This window comes from Sus scrofa, chromosome 7 (genome assembly GCF_054392235.1).
Source record: "Sus scrofa isolate SSC_HxYL_T2T_F1_AM1 chromosome 7, Sscrofa_HxYL_maternal_Yorkshire_Landrace_v2.0, whole genome shotgun sequence".
Classification (NCBI taxonomy): Eukaryota; Metazoa; Chordata; class Mammalia; order Artiodactyla; family Suidae; genus Sus; species Sus scrofa.
The window spans coordinates 107,351,978-107,368,221 of record NC_139389.1 but is presented as its reverse complement, the minus strand read 5'-3'; the positions used below and the strand labels follow the sequence as shown (position 1 = coordinate 107,368,221).

Here is a 16,244-nt window from a genome sequence, read left to right as displayed (position 1 = left end):
GCCAGTTAGTTGCGTCGGTTTTCATGTTGTCGCAGCGGATAGGGCCTTGGCGGCCGCCCCTTCCTTCTCATTGGACACGTCTTCTGACTGTCTATGGCAATAGGATGGATCTCAGGGAGGGGGCGGGGATTGAGGCCTCGGCTCCGCCCCAGACCTGGCTGGGAAGCTGAGAATCGGCGGCAGGCGTGACTGGGCTCGGCGCTTTTGGGGCGGGGCCATGCACGTTTGGGGCGGGACCTCGCGCGTTTGGGGCGGGGCCGGGCGTGCTTTGGGGCCGGGTCCGACCCGCGGGCGCGGGAGCCTTGAGTTCAAACCTAGGGCGCTCTGAGGCTGCCTCTTCCGAAGCGGTGGGTACCTCGCCCAGCACCGGGTATTTTCTCTGTCCAAGCCGGTTGATCCAGCTCAGGAAAGTCCTCTTGCCGCTCTGGACCACTGTCTATAAACCTGAGACTTAGGGAGGAGGAAGGATTTTGGAGAGGGCGAAGGAGGCTCTGAGGTGAGTGAGAGAAAAAGGAACAGGTGTTGACGTGTGTGTTCATGACCTCTGGTCGCTGAGGCTGCTGACCCTTGATCTGCGTGGCTTCAAGGTGCAGAGGAGCGTGCCCTGAATTTCAGTCAGGAGATCTTGGTTCTGGGTCTAGTTCTGTTTCCTTCTTGCTGTGACCTAGGGCGAGTCTTTTCCCTTTCTGGGCCTTGATTTCTTCTGTTGAAACAAGGAAAGTCGATCAAACGTTGTGATATTCTCTCTAGCGCAGTTTGTTCATACGACGAATATTTCCAGAAGGGTCTCTGCGTGTGCTCGTTCTCGGAATCGCTGACAGCGGTCAGATCCGAAAGGAAAATGGAAGCCTGTGGTGGGCATTTGACGGGAAGTGACAGTTTTGTGAGGAAAGCTGCGTTCAAATGGGCCAGGCTTGGTTGTCGCCAGGAGCCGGCCTGGCACACCTTGTGCCCTGTTAACCCAGGCCCCTGTGAGTGGCGGGATCCATCAGAAAATAGGTTGTGGGGTTTATCAGTTGTACCCATGTGTGAAAGCATTTCATTCAATAACAAGGAAGGTAGAATGTCGCCTCTCAAGAATTTTATATAAAAAAGGGTGTGGAATGGGAAGAGATGATGAGAAGCCAGGACAGCCAGAATAAAGGACAGTTTCATGAAGCTTGAGCTGCCTGGAAGAGAAAGCAGAGAAATTCTAAGCTAAACAAGCTGACTGGACGCTTGTTGAAGGAATAGTGAGGCGTTCGTTTTGACTGCACCGGAGGGGAGTCTTGGAAGCAAAACAGGCAGAAAAGTTGGGTCAAATGTCAAGGGTAAGGAGCTCGCAGAGGGGAGCCTCTGAAGGTTTGAGAGTTGGGGAGTGATAAGACTAGAGCTTTGCTTTGTGGCAATCACCTGGGCAGCTCTGGAGAAGACTCTGGAAAGATTGGGGAAGTCAGCTGAGCCTTCTTAGAAGCATATTGCAGCCTCAGTCCCTGTGAAAGATAGGGCTGAACCAGAGTGGTGGCAGCTGGAATGGAAAAGAGGGGCCAGACTTTTTTCAGAGCTGGGGACCATCTGGGAGACCTGAGGAACTCTGTGGGAGGAGTCAGTTGGGATTCCTTGCTGAAGAGCTAGAGGAAGTCAGAAGGAGTTGGCTTGGTGGTGCTGAATGAATGAGTGGCAAACCGCCTACCTGCACACTTTCTTGAATATTCACTGGGGGAACTGGGGTGTAGGCACAGGATATGCCTTGGGGCCCGTAGGAGGCACACCAAGAAAAAAGATTTAAGAATATTTGCAAATCAATGCACAAAGGAAGCTGGGCCTAGGGCAAGTATTTTTGGCCTCTTTGCACCTCAGTTTCCTCTTAGGTAAAATGAGGATAATAATACCCATTGAAGGGTTGTTGTGAGGAGTTAATGCAGTGACAGTAAAGGACCTCACTGCTCGGTCTGCATTCCACCCTTTTTTATGTGGATGGTTTGGTGTGTAAATAGTGAATATTATTATCAAAAGTAAAAATAATTCCTTTTTAAAATTTCATCTCCAGAATTTGAAACCAAGACAAATTTTCGTTTGAAATGGCATCTAAAATGAGCCAGCATTAAATTTGACTACATTAAAAAAACACCCAATACTTTTATAATCCTTGACATGTCCCGCATATTTTCTAAGCCCTTTCCATATATTCATTCTTTTAATTACAACACTCTTGTGAGTCAGGTACAATTAATATTACCAGTTTGCTGATGAATTGAGTTAGAGAGTTTAACTTGCTCAAGCTTCTGAGTGGCAGCTCATAGTGAAAGTCAAAAGATGTACTCGAATTTGGCAGAAAATATCTACAACTTGTACCACAGAAAAGGCTCATTTTCCCAAAATGTAAAGTGCTCCTTCAAGTAAACCCAATAGAAAAAGGAGCAGTGGCTATACCAATAATACAGAAAAGGAAGTCAAATGAAATGATGCTCAGCTTCACTCAGTGTAAGGAAAATGTAATTTAAAACTCCTCTGACATAATCCTTTTTCATAATCAGATAGGCAAAATCCAGAACTTTGCCACTACCCAGTGAGGCTCTCATACAAGCTCTAAGGGAGACAATTTGGTGATATATCAATATTTATCAAAATTAAAAATGCACATACCTTTGATCCAGCAGTTATACTTTTTTTAATATAGTGATTTTTTTTCCCATTAGCAGTTATACTACTAAGAACTCATCCTAAAAATATACTTGGTTGTGTGCAAAGTGACTTAGGTACATGGAACATTGTATAATAGTCAGAGTTTGGAAGTGTATCTGTTAGTTGGAGACTAATTAAAAAAGTGATGGTACATTCATTCAGTGGAAGACTGTGCACTAAAAAAAAATGAGGGGGCTCTTTGGATACTGATATAAAATTTCCTCCAAGATAGATTCTTGGTGAAAAAGGCAGGGTGAAAGACATTGTATAAAGTATTGTATAGGGTGACAATGTGTGTATGTCTATTTCCCAGGAATGATAATATCGGTTACCTCTATGGAGGGAACTTGAGTGGTTAGGTGGCAGGGATGGGAGAGAGCCTTTTACCCCATTGTACCTTTAAAACTTTGACTAAGTGCATATATTACCTATTAAAATATAAAATTTAAATGTTAATTTAACCAAATCTACATATTACTTACTGCAACCCACTATAGAAGGTATTCATTTTAAGAGGAGACATGCAAATATGTTGCTAAAGGAACTAGGATGCCTGTCATGGAGACACTAATCCAAAATATAATCAATACAGGAAAAACATAATCAACATGTTCATTATGTGATAACAGTCCACCCAGAGCCCAGAGAAAGGATTCTTTTCATCAGAATTTGTCAATATTTATTCAGTAGTATCCAAGGGATGTGAATGTCTTTGTCACTGGAAATCGGGATCCATAATTCTCTGGTCCTTTCCCTAATGTGAATCAAATATCCCACAAAATCCTCCAAACCTTTTTGTATGATTACATGTTCACCGAACTGCTGATGACTGATTCTACTATTCAGGACATGATGCTGGGAAGGAGGGAGGAATGGGCAAGAATATTCTAGACACCAGGAAATAACATCCTAGTAGTAACTAAGCTGTAGTACTGGTACTCTATGTATGTGGGTAGACCGAAGTGTTTCCAAGGGTCTGGTGCAAATAACTAATAATGTCAAATGTTGGACCCCACAAAACTAAGAAGCCTTGTGGTTCTTCTGAAATGTTATTAGCTAGTTATCAGCCCCATCAATTTAACAATTAATAAAACATACTTGATATTTTAGAAAATTAAGAAACAGTTAAGCACAATAAAGAATTTAGCCAAGTTATGTATGATAAATCCATAGTTCCAAAAAACCAGTGTTAATATTTGGATGTCTTTACTTCTAAGCATATATTTGTTGTAGTTGTTTATATGGTGCATTAATTTTTTCAACAAATATTTATCGAGCCCTTGGAATGCTATGCCTATTCTAGGTGTTGATGATGTATTTTTTTTTTAATAATTCTTTTTGAAACAATCACAAATTAATAGAAAACTTCACTTGTGGTACAGAGAGCTTTCACACCGAAATTCTTCTAGTTGTATTTTCTACAGACAAGGGCATTCTATGGATCCACAATATAACCATCCAAATCAGGAAGTTAACTTTTTTTTTTGTCTTTTGTCTTTTTAGGGCTGCACCCGTGGCATATGGAGGTTCCCAGGCTAGGGGTTGAATCCGAGCTGTAGCTGCTGGCCTATGCCAGAGCCTCAGCCACAGCAATGCCAGATCCGAGCTGCGTCTGTGACCTACACCACAGCTCACAGCAACGCTGGATCCTTAATCCACTGAGTGCGGCCAGGGATCAAACCTGCAACCTCATGGTTCCTAGTAGGATTCCTTTCCACTGCGACACAGCAGGAACTCCGGGAAGTTAACATTTTTTAGGAAATAACATTTTTATACCACTACTACCTAATCCTTAGCCCCACTCACATATCACCCATTGTCCCAATACTTTGCTTTATGGCAAAAGATCAGTTTAGAATCTAGACTTATGTTTCCTTCAGTCTAGAATAGTTCCTCAGTCTTTAACAAAATTAAAAAAAATTTTTTATTAATGTATAGTTGATTCACAATGTTTTGTCCTCAGTCTTTCTTTAATTTACATGACCTTGACACTTTTGAATATTACAGGCCAGTTAATTTGTAGAATATCCCTCAGTTTGGGTTTGTCTGATGTTTTCCATCATTAGATTCAGACTGTACCTTCAACAAGAAAATCAGAAAAGTGACATGACATTCTCATTGCATCCTGTCAGGTGGCATATGATTTTGATTTGTCCTATTATGGATGATATAATTTTAATTTTCACTTCTTGATTAAAGTAATGCCAGCCAGCCTTCTCCAATGTATTGTTACGCTTTTTTTTATTAAAAAATAAAAAATTTTGAATTTAAAATAATATACATTCACAGAAAGATGCAGAAATAGAGCAGAGAGGTCCATGTACCTTTCATAGAAGTTTCCCAGTGATGACATCTTATATAAGAATAGTACAGTACTTTGAGTTCCCTTTGTGGCTCAGCAGTTGACGATCCCCAACTAGGATCCATGAGGATTGGGGTTCAATCCCTGATTTTGCTCAGTGGCTTAAGGATCTGGCATTGCTGTGGCTGTGGTGTAAGCCGGCAGCTGTAGCTCCAATTTGACCCCTAGCCTGGGAATTTTCATGTGCCGTATGTATGATCCTAAAAAAGCAAAAAAAAAAAAAGAATAGTACAATACTTTTTGTAATTTGGTTAGTATTTGTGAGTCTGTGTAAATATTCCACTCTTTATCAGACATTCATTTTATTTATGGACTTAATAGTTTTCTGTGTTATTCAGTGGTTAAATCCATCCTTATTTATTTTGATGCTCAATTAGTCCCAGTTTTGCTAGTAGAAGTTCTTCATACCACCTTCTGTGTCCTTTTGACATGGCGTCATCATTCTTTTCTGGCAAAAGATGTTGCAAGCTCTTCTTGTGCTTTTTCTGCCCAGGCCTGGAATGAATTATTTCTCTAGGAGTCTCAGTCCCATTTAGCGGAAGTTGGCATTTAGAAGCCAAGATCTGAGTGCTAAGTGTACTCATTGCTATTAGGATATCCCTGTTCCAAGGCCCACTCAGGGTGACAGTTGGGAATACATACCCACAAGCTCCCCCACACAACACAAACACACGTACACATTTACATCTATATTTACTTATTGATTGACTGATCCATCGGTTGATCCTGAAAACCATGATTTCACCCCAATACCTCCAATTCCAGTCTGTCACCACAGGGCTCATTTAAGTTTTTTCCTTTTCTGTATTTGTATCTCCTTTCCCCAACAGTGAGATTCCCATTATTTTTATTTTATTGACTCATTTGAACAATCTCTCTGTATGTGGCCACATTTATAAGAGTCCCTGCCACCACCCCCTCCCCAGTGCAGATGCCCTCCTAATCCCCACAGGTTCTGAGAACCTGTGCTGGGCCATACACTTCATCCCCCACAAAGAGGATACTTTCCTCACTCCTCCAGGGCTGCAACATTCCATATGAGAAGAGAGTTTTGGAGAGAGAAAATCATTACGTTCAAGGAGCTTACTTTCAAATGGTGAGAGAAGGGGAACAAAGAAAGAAAAATAGGAGTTCCCGTCATGGCGCAGCAGAAATGAATCCGACTAGGAACCATGAGGCTGCGGGTTCAATCCCTGGCCTCGCTCAGTGGGTTAAGGATCTGGCGTTGCCATGAGCTGTGGTGTAGGTTGCTGATGTGGCTCGGATCTCACGTTGCTGTGACTGTGGTGTAGGCTGGCAGCTGCAGCTCTGATTAGACCCCTAGCCTGGGAATCTCCATACGCTGAGGGTGCAGTCCTAAAAGGCCAAAAAAAAAAAAAAAAAGGAAAGAAAAATAAAGCATGAGGTAATGATAAATGCAATAAAGGAATAAAACTGGATAATGTGATAATAAGGGACTGGGCTGCCGCTGTGGGTTGGTGATGTGGATTCTGTGTATGCACCCATCCCCATCCTTCTTTGCCCTGCTTTGCGCATATCTACAGAATGCATGTTGGCTTCTCTGCAGCCTGCTTTCTGATTGAGTTCAGCCAGTAGGAGGTGGGTGAGTGGGAGGAGAGAGAGCCCCTTGCCTTTTCTGATAGGGGCCCCTCCTCTGGCTCCAGCTCTCTTCAGCCTCCAAAAATTCCCTTTCCTCCTCTTGTCCCTTCAAGGCCCCTAGTGGTAATGGCATCCTGCTGTTGCTAGCTTATGGGGGCCCCAATGGTGTTGTCTCCTTTTATCCTGTTTATACCTTTATTAATAGTACCTCATTAAAGTCGCTTGAACCTTGAGTTGGAGTCTATTTTAGGAAAGGGCTCTTTGAGGAAAGACTTTTTGTTTAAACAATTACTGTGAATGATTTTTTTTTTCAGGTAAATACATATTCTTATATAATATAATCTTCAAAAACTCCATTCGATCAGTTAAAAAAGGAAAATATTAACCAGGTTGGTGTTTCTGGAATTGTGTGCAGAACGGATTCCCTTCTTGCCTTGCCCCTGACTTGAAAGCTAAGAAGCTTAAGTTGTGCTTTCAAGGGTGTGGTTTGCACGCTGTTATGACTACTCCCCAGGCATCCAGATTAGCCAAGAAATGCCATTTTTGGCCTCTTTATGATATAGACTGCATCAGGATTTGCCTTCAGTTGTGCATTTTTTCCACTCCCTGCCCCTCCAGGGAGGGTTCTCAGCCATTAGGAGTCAATGGAGCCCTTTCTTAGATGCACAGGCCATTGCAGGAGCTTACTTTTTAAAAAAAATTGTTTTTATTTTACTGCCTTGTCTACTTAATGCCAAGCATTGTGATTCCATTTGGAGGATTCTTCAAATAATTTAAAAAACTTCCCCTACTCTGCTAAAGAGTTACAAGCCTGAGGATCTTCGTCTAGATTGGAGAGTGAGATGGGGCTGGCAGGAAGAGTACCTTCTTGTAGCTTCCATGAGCTTCATTCATTTCCTCAGCAAGATTGGACTGTGCATTGGAGTTCCCTTCGTGGCACAGTGGTGAACGAATCTGACTGGAAACGATGGGGTTGCGGGTTTGATTCCTGGCCTTGCTCAGTGGGTTGGGGATTCTGCGTTGCCGTGAGCTGCATGAGTTGCTGTGGCTCTGGCGTAGGCCAGCGGCTGTGACTCCGATTCGACCCCTGGCCTGGGAACTCCAGGTGCCTCGGGAGCAGCCCAAGAAATGGCAAAAAGACAAAACAAAAAAAAAAAGGATGTGCATTGTTTCCCATGCCTGGCTTTATCAGTGTCAACAGCTTTATGGAAGTAAGAAGCTATAGATTAAGAGAAGGAAAAAAAAAAAATCCTGCAGAATAAGAGCAGGGAAAAAAAAATTGAGGCATGTAATTGTTGCAGATCTTACTGCCTCCCTGGTTTCTTCTTGCATTTGAATTTCTGTTTAACACTGATAGCAGGCTTGCCCTTAGGGGACATGAGGAAGGCTTCAGTTTAGACTTAGGAAACTAAAGAAGGACTTGAAGCAGAGCCGAATTCATCAAGGAATCCATGTGTACTTAAGGCTGCAGAGGCTTTTAAAAAATCTTGTGGGAATGCTGTTCCTGATCCCAGGAGAGGGATCTGTTGTGTTTTCTGGAATCATATATGTAGACCATAAGTAAACAAAGAAGGTTATAAGGAATCTCTTCAACCACAAATTGTGTCTGCTCACCATCTCCCAGGTGAATATCAACACACACTCTCACTAAATTAAGTTCTTCCTTGTTTTGTCCTAGATTTGTCTACTTAGTCCTCTGTCATGCATTAAAGGGATAATATGAGATACTGTGACCCCACTTTTCCAGATTAGAGAAATATTAAACTGTGGATAAATGAGACAGCATATTTGAAGGTGTTTGTTATGTAGTAAGGAAGACACTTTAAATAGTGTTTACTATTGTTAACCATCATCTGAAATATGGTCTAGAGTTTAAGGCTGTGTGCTGTGGTGCCATTTGGCCTGTGTTCATATTCCTGTTCCTTCACAGTTTAGCTGTGTAACCCTGGTCATGTTATTTGACCTCTCTGAGCCTCTTTCCCCAGATGAAAAATGAGGATACTAAGGATATCCGTCTCCATGTGAGGATTAAAAACACATGGATTTATGCAAAGCTCTTAGATCAATGCCTGACCCACAGCGCACACTTGAGAACTCAGTGAAACAGAACTCCCAAAGTTGCATTATAACCTTCTTCCGTACAGTGACATCCTATCAGCTTAGTGGTACCCTCTTGAGAAAGCAGGGAAGGGACAGGAGAATTGAAGAGGGTGGTTCCCTAGGCATGTCTTCCCATTCTGAGGCATGGGTATGGTTTCTCTCCGTCTCCTTGGAAGAGGCAGCTCCTTTAAACGAGGCTAAGTGGCAGCCATGGTGGGTTTAAAAATGAAGCTTTAACCACCTCATTTTACAGTGGAGGCTTCAGCAAAATCAGCTTCTCTTTCTATAAATGGCTCTTCTCACTGCACCTTTGTGGACAGTGTCTAATGGTGGGGTTGGCTCATTTTCTGGAACCAAATAAATGTTTGTTCCCACTAGCCCCATGGTGATAGTGCCACTAGTAATGAGCTGCAGCGTTGCCTATTGCTGCTGGAGCCATTAGGGAAGCCCTGATAGAGTTCTGATTATTGCCAGGGGAGGTGTCAAAGGCAGAGAAAGCACAGCTGGGGCTTTCCGCCCCCAGCAGATCGTGCAGTGCAAGCAGCCAGAGCAATCATTCTTAGACTGTGAAGTCAGGACATAAATTCGAAGAGGAATAAAAATGGGTGAGATAAAGGAGTTAAGGTCTATGATTTAGAGTCATTTTTTAAGTTTCTGTAATGTTGAATAAGCTAGGGTAATATGGTAGTGCAATTGAAAGGACACATCCTAAGAGGGTAACAGTTTGAGCAGTTCCCTATTAAGGAATGATCTCTGGGTTGGTTTCTTTGTCGGAGCTGGCACTCTCTGGTGGAAGCTCACACTCTCTGGTGCTCAGTAAATATGCATTGTAGGTGCTGAACCATGGAGGAGATCTTCAGAATGAACAGGGTCCATCACAGTGCAATATACATGTAATAAATGTGACAAAATCCACCGGTCCCTGAACCATAAGACCAAACCACCAGCCTCTGCAGATACCCTGAGATTCTGTGTGGCCAGTTGGTTGGCAGAGAATGCTGAATTTGTACGAACACAAGACTGCTACAGGAATAGATGCCTCTCAGAATTTGCCTAAGGCAGCCTAGGCAATCCATCACAAAGCATTTGTCGCCGCTGATTTTATTTTTTTTATTTTTATTTATTTTTGTCCTTTTGCCATTTCCATGGCCGCTGCTGCGGCATATGGAGGTTCCCAGGCTAGGGGTGGAATCTGAGCTATAGCCGCTGGCCTATGCCAGAGCCACAGCAACGCGGAACCGAGCTGCATCTTCGACCTACACCACAGCTCACGGCAACATCAGATCCTTAACCCACTGAGCAAGGCCAGGGATCAAACCCACAACCTCATGATTCCTAGTCGGATTTGTTAACCACTGCGCCATGACGAGAACTCCCTCGCCGCTGATTTTAAATGAGGATGTTTTGGGTTAGATGGACTGAGGCTTACAGGTGGATGAATGCCCTAATCATTCATCTTTGTGCAAAGCACCAGAAAACCAGTCAGGCTAGTGCCAGTCAAAGCAGAATTTAGTGGAAGAATTCTGGGATACGTCCTGGTATCTAGGAGGAGGTGACACTGGAATTAGGACCTGGAGTATCAGGATCCCAGGTGACTTTCTGCCTTTTGAGAGCTACGTAAACTCTCATCTCTCCTCCCTGCATATCTGAGTGTTCCTGACACAGATCTCTGCAGCCTCGTGCCCACTCTGATGAGCAGTATAGTTAAATATAAAAGGTCTAATAATGTTTTAGAAATAAGGAGATGTAACTAAATAAGGAAAAGAGACCCCCCCCCGCCAAAAAAAAAAAAAAAAAAGATCAGGGAAAATGAAAGATTCATATTTCCTTGGCTTCAATTGGCATCACCAGGAGGGAAGAAGCATCTAGGTCCCCCAATTATAATGAGTGTGGAGGGGAGCTAGATTGTCAGACTACGCGAGTGAGGTACCAGTCAGGAACCTAGGTGGACTCAAAAGGGAGCAGAAGGAAGAAAGTCTTTTATATTGTATGAATACTGAAATCAGGTCTGGTTGTTGGAGAATTTTGTGATTTCTATAGGACCGTCCTGGCGACGCAGGTCTAGGCAATATGGGTAATAAATTGGACATATCCTTGCAGCCTCACCTGTTTTTCTAGTTGGCCTTCCTTCTGGAGAAAGCTGGCCTGGAAGAGGTGAAATATACCTTGTAAGAATGAAGGTGAGTTTGGTCTAGAAGTCACTAAGTAAGGCTAAGCGAAATAAATAGCCATGTGACGGGGGTGTCAGATCCTGAGTGGGGCAAGGAGGGCTTATATAAGAAGACAAGGGATGTTAATGATATTAGTAGCAGCAAGGCTGCTGGAGAGTGGGCCCAGGAGTAGGCTGGGGAGAATGGGGGGCAGTGCTGGGAGACAGGTTACCAACTGCAGCTGGCATGGAAGGGTGGGGAGGGAGGGCAGGAATTGATCAGTATGAGTTTGCTTGGGCTGCCATAACAAAATACAACAGACTGGGTATCTTTAAACAACAGAAATGTATTTATTTTCTCACAGGTTTCGAAGGCTTGATGTCCAAAGATCACAGTGTTGACAGGATTGGTTTCTCCCAGGCCTCTCTCCTTGCCGTGCAGATGATCTACCCTCTCTCTCACTGCCCTCACATGGTCTTTTCTCTGTACATATATTCTCCGAGTCTCTGTGTCTCTCTCACATTTCTTCTTCTGATAAGGACCCCAGTCAGATTGGATTAGGGTCTAAAATTAAAGTTAGGGCCTCACTTAAACTTAATCACCTCTTTAATGGCCCTGTCTCCAAATACAGTGGCATTCTGAGGTACGGGAGTGGGGGAGGGGGGGTGGTTAAGGCTTCAACATGTGAATTGGGAGGGGGACACAACTCAGCCCATAACACGCATATTGAGGATAATGGGAGACAGGGTTTGTACTGTTGGAGAAGGGAGCTATAAATGTAGAATGATAGAAAATTAGATTGGAATTGAGGTACTAAAGCGAAATCATGGTTTCCAATATGTATACATAGAATAACAAATACAGATGTAAATGTGTGTGTGTGTGTGTATGTGTATACACACATGTATTCCATCTCTCTGGCTGCTGGGAGGGCCTGGGAGCAGCAAGCAACACCCTAATAGCAATAAGCATATTTAGTGTTCAGATCTCGGTTCCTAAACACTACTTTCTAGTAAATGGAACCTGTTTTTGCTGTTGTTGTTGTTTGTTGGTTTGCTTTTTAGAAATTCCTGATTCCAGGGTTAGGGCAGAGAAAGTCTAAGGTGAATCTGAAATATCCAGTGTGAAGGGGCTTGTAGGGGCCAAATCTGGGGCTATTTGAGCATCAGCATGAATGATGGTAGTAATGGATTCTCAACCATTGACTAAGTAGGAATCTTTGAGTCCATACTGATTTAACTAACTCAATGAATAAACAAAGAGAGGAGAAAAATTTTTCCAAGAGTAGAATGCCTACAAATAAATGGAGAAGGGATAATGGAGTTAGAAAATCACTATTTGTCAACCATATAGAAATAGTTCAGCCAAGAAATGTCCATGGATACTAAAACTAGAGGGTAAAAATTTGATGAGGTAAGGATATACATGTATATATATAAATATATATATAATGTTGACATATAAAATGTTGAGATATCTCCTTAAAATAATTAATTACAAAGTGGGAAAGTGTAAAAGGGTAATTTATACAGTGGAGAAATTTGGCAGATACCACCTTAACCATGTAATCATTTAATGTCACCTGTAATGATACAAATCTCGATTGCGTACCATCTGATCATATGCAGTGAGAAGGACACAGCATCACGTTTTGTGATGTTTCAAAACACCTAACTTGAAACTAATCATGAGGAAGCACCAGAAAAACTCATATTGAAGGGAATTCTACAAAATAGCTGTCCTATAATCTTCAAAAGTTCCAAAATCATGAAAGATAAGGGAAGTCTGCGGAACTATTTCAGGTTGAAGGAGACTAAAGGGCTATGACAGTTTAATGCAACATGTCACCTGAATTGGATCTTCAAGTTTTCTGGAATATATTATTGAAACAATTAACAAAACTTGAATGGGTCTCTAGATTAAATAGTGATAATGTGTAATGTTAATTTTCTGCTTTTGCATTTGGTTAATTATGGGGAATGTCCTTGTTTGTAAGAATTATACCCCGAAGTGTTTAATCTACCTTTGAATATATAAAAATATATAAAACAAAAATTGACAGAACAAGGAGAAACTGGCCAATGTGTAATAATGGGCTATTTTAATGCCTGTCTCTCAATAATTGATAGGACATCAGGAAGGGCGTGAAAGATTTGAACAACATTGTGAGCAAACTTAATTTAATGGATGTATCAGTATATACAGCACTGCATCCAATAATTGCAGGAATACGTATTTTTTCAGGACCAAGTAGTATTTACCAAACTTGGAGTATAATAGGCTATAAAGCAATCCTTGACAAACTTCAAATGATTGAAATAATACTATGTGTTTTGTGACCAAAAGCAGTTATATCAGAAATCAATAACAAAAAGATAACTAGGAAAAAAAAATCCCCTTGTGTATGCAAATCATATAGGCATCTTTAGTTAGCTTATCCTGGAAAGAGACAATCTCACACTCTTGACTTATAACATCTATTTTTCATTCATGTTAATGTCGTTGGTGTTGTAGCTCCACTCAATCTGAGATATGGGTTAGCTTCAGGTCTGCTCTGTGTGTCTTTTTATTCTGGGATCCGGGCTGAAGGAGCAGTTTCTAAGTGGGACATGTCTTGTGGCAGAAGCACTGGAGTGCAAAAAGCTAAGCACACAATTAATGTGAAAGCTCTGTTCCAGTATAGCATACATATAACGTGGGCCCAAGAAAGCCACTTAGTTGGGGAGTTCCTGAGTGGAAACAAATCCAACTAGTATCCATGAGGATGCGGGTTCGATCCCTGGCCTTGCTTCGTGGGTTAAGGGTCCCGAGTTGCCATGAACTGTGGTGTAGGTCACAGGCGAGGCTTGGCTCCTGTGTTGCTATGGCAAAGGCCAGCAACTGTAGCTCTGATTTGACCCCTAGTCTGGGAACTTCCATATGCTGCAGGTGTGGCCTTAAAAAGCAAAAAAAAAAAAAAAGCCACATAGTCAACTGCAAAGTGAATGGGCATGTAATAGCCTATTTCTGCTTAGGAGGGAGTGAATAATTGAGAAAAATAATATATCTACAACTTAAGACATCCATTTCTGTGTAACCCATGATTCAAAGAAGAAAGCACAATGAACGTTAGGTGAAAACATTAATAATTTAGAAACTCAGTGTATTAAAACCCTCAGATTCAGTTAAAGTAGTTCTTAGAGGAAGTTAAATACTTAAATGCATATATTAAAATGAAGAAAGACTGATAATGAGATAAGCAGTAACCTTCAAGAAATGTGAAACAGGGAATTCCCGTCATGGTGCAGCAGAAACAAATTCGACTGGGAACCATGAGGTTGCTGGTTCAATCCCTGGCCTCACTCAGTGGGTTAAGGATCTGGCATTGCCGTGAGCTGTGGTGTAGGTTGCAGATGTGGCTTGGATCTCACTTTGCTGTGGCTGTGGCATAGACTGGCAGCCAAAGCCTCAGTTGGACCCCTGTCCTGGGAACCTCCATATCCTGTGGGTGCGGCCCTAAAATGCAAAAAAAAAAAAAAAGAGAGAGAGAGAAAGAAATAAGAAACAGAATACACCATAATGGTTGTGTCTTAGGAGGGTGCTGGGTGGCTGGGGAACAGGAGTATAAAGAATTATTTTTCACTATATATTCTTTTTATCTTTTAAATTTCATACCATATACACATAATTTATAGGAAAACACAGTATTGAATGTGGCTTATAATGCATCTGTTTCTCATATACATTTGATTTGAGGGGATTGAAAGGAAAAAGAGAAAGAGCAAAAATTAACTTAGGAATGAGGAGGGAGGTATAGCATAGTACAAAAGAATTTTGAGAGACTATAATATACAACTATGGCAGCAGAATTGAAATCCTAGAGAAAACGGATTATTTCCTAAAAAAAGGCAAATGGGGAGTTCTCTTGTGGTGCAGCAGGTTAAGGATTTAGTGTTGTCACTGCTGTGGTGTGGGTTTGATACCTGGCCTAGGAATTTCCACATGCTGGCAAAAAGAAAACACAACAAAACAAAAATAAACAATCAGATTTGACCCAAGAAGAAATGAAAAACCAGATTAAATTACTTATCATAGGAGAAATCATAAAGATGATTCAAAATCTACCATTACGTATTTTTTATTTTTTGTCTTTTTAGGGCTATACCTGCAGCATATGGAGGTTCCCAGGCTAGGAGTCGAATTGGAGCTGTAGCCTCTGGCCTACTCCACAGCCACAGCCACACCAGATCCAAGTCGTGTCTGTGACCTACACCACAGCTCACAGCAATGCCAACTCTTTAACCCACTGAGCCAGGCCAGGGATCAACCTGTGACCTCATGGATACCAGTCAGATTTGTTTCCACTGAGCCACAATAGGAACTCCTCAAAATCTACATTTAATAAAATCTACTTTTAATAAAAGGGGGCCAGCTAAGTTCAAAGCTGCATATTATCTTTAAAGAATAAATGCTTCTGATGTTATTTAAAATATTCCAGTTTACAGAAAAAATTAAAATCCTCCAATTCATTTTACAAAGCCAGTATAATTTTACAACCAAATTTGATAAAAGTAGTGCAAGGAGTTCCTGTTGTGGCTCAGTGGAAGTGAACCCAGCTAGTATCCATGAGGATGCTGCTTCAGTCCCTGGCCCTGCTCAATGGGTTAATAAGGAACTGATGTTGCGTTAAGCTGTGGTTTAGGTTGCAGACAAGATGCGGCTTGGATCCTGTGTTGCTGTGGCTGGCAGCTGCAGCTCGGATTTGACCCCTAGCCTGGGAACTTCCACATGCTGCAGGTGCGGCCCTAAGAAGCCAAAAAAAAAAAAAAAAAAAAAAAAAAAAAAAAAGTGCAAAAGTAGAATTATAGACTGGTCTCACGAATGAATATGTGTTTCAGAAAATTTTTTGTCCATGCCCACAGCATGTGCAAGTTCCCGGACCAGTGATTGAGCCCTCTCTACAGCAGTGACAACACAGGATCCTTAACCTGCTGTGCCACAAGAGAATTCCTTTATTGGCCGAAGTATTAAATAAAATATCAGCAAATAGAATCTAGCAAAAAGAACCTAGAAATTTTCCTCCCCTTTACACACACACCCCTCAACATTCCGAGTTCCCATTGTGGGTTGGAGGTAACGAACCTGACTAGTATCCATGAGGTTAAGGGTTCGATCCCTGTCTTATTCAGTGGGTTAAGGATCCAGTGTTGCAGTGAGCTGTGGTATAGGTCACAGACACGGCATGGATCTGGCACGGCTGTGCTGTAGGCTGACAGCTACAGCTCCAAATCAACCCGTAACCTGGGAACTTCCAAATGCTGTGGGTGTGGTCCTAAAAAGACACACGCACACAAGAATAACAACAACATTTACTATCAGGACATTTCTCA

At 42.0% G+C, this 16,244-nt stretch overlaps 1 protein-coding gene across 11 annotated transcripts in view; it reads left to right on the top strand.

Annotated features, from left to right (window-relative positions):
- The first annotated feature begins 253 nt into the window (after positions 1–253).
- The window catches only part of DPF3 (double PHD fingers 3), a 314,102-nt gene continuing 298,111 nt past the window's right edge, over positions 254–16,244 (top strand). For 6 of the 11 annotated variants that reach the window (XR_014811148.1, XR_014811140.1, XR_014811143.1 and 3 more), the window contains exon 1: positions 254–347. The gene's annotated coding sequence lies outside the window, so the exon portion shown is untranslated. Of the gene's footprint in view, positions 497–16,244 lie in introns of all 11 variants that reach the window. The other 5 variants (XR_014811144.1, XR_014811142.1, XR_014811149.1 and 2 more) reach the window with 1 other exon arrangement.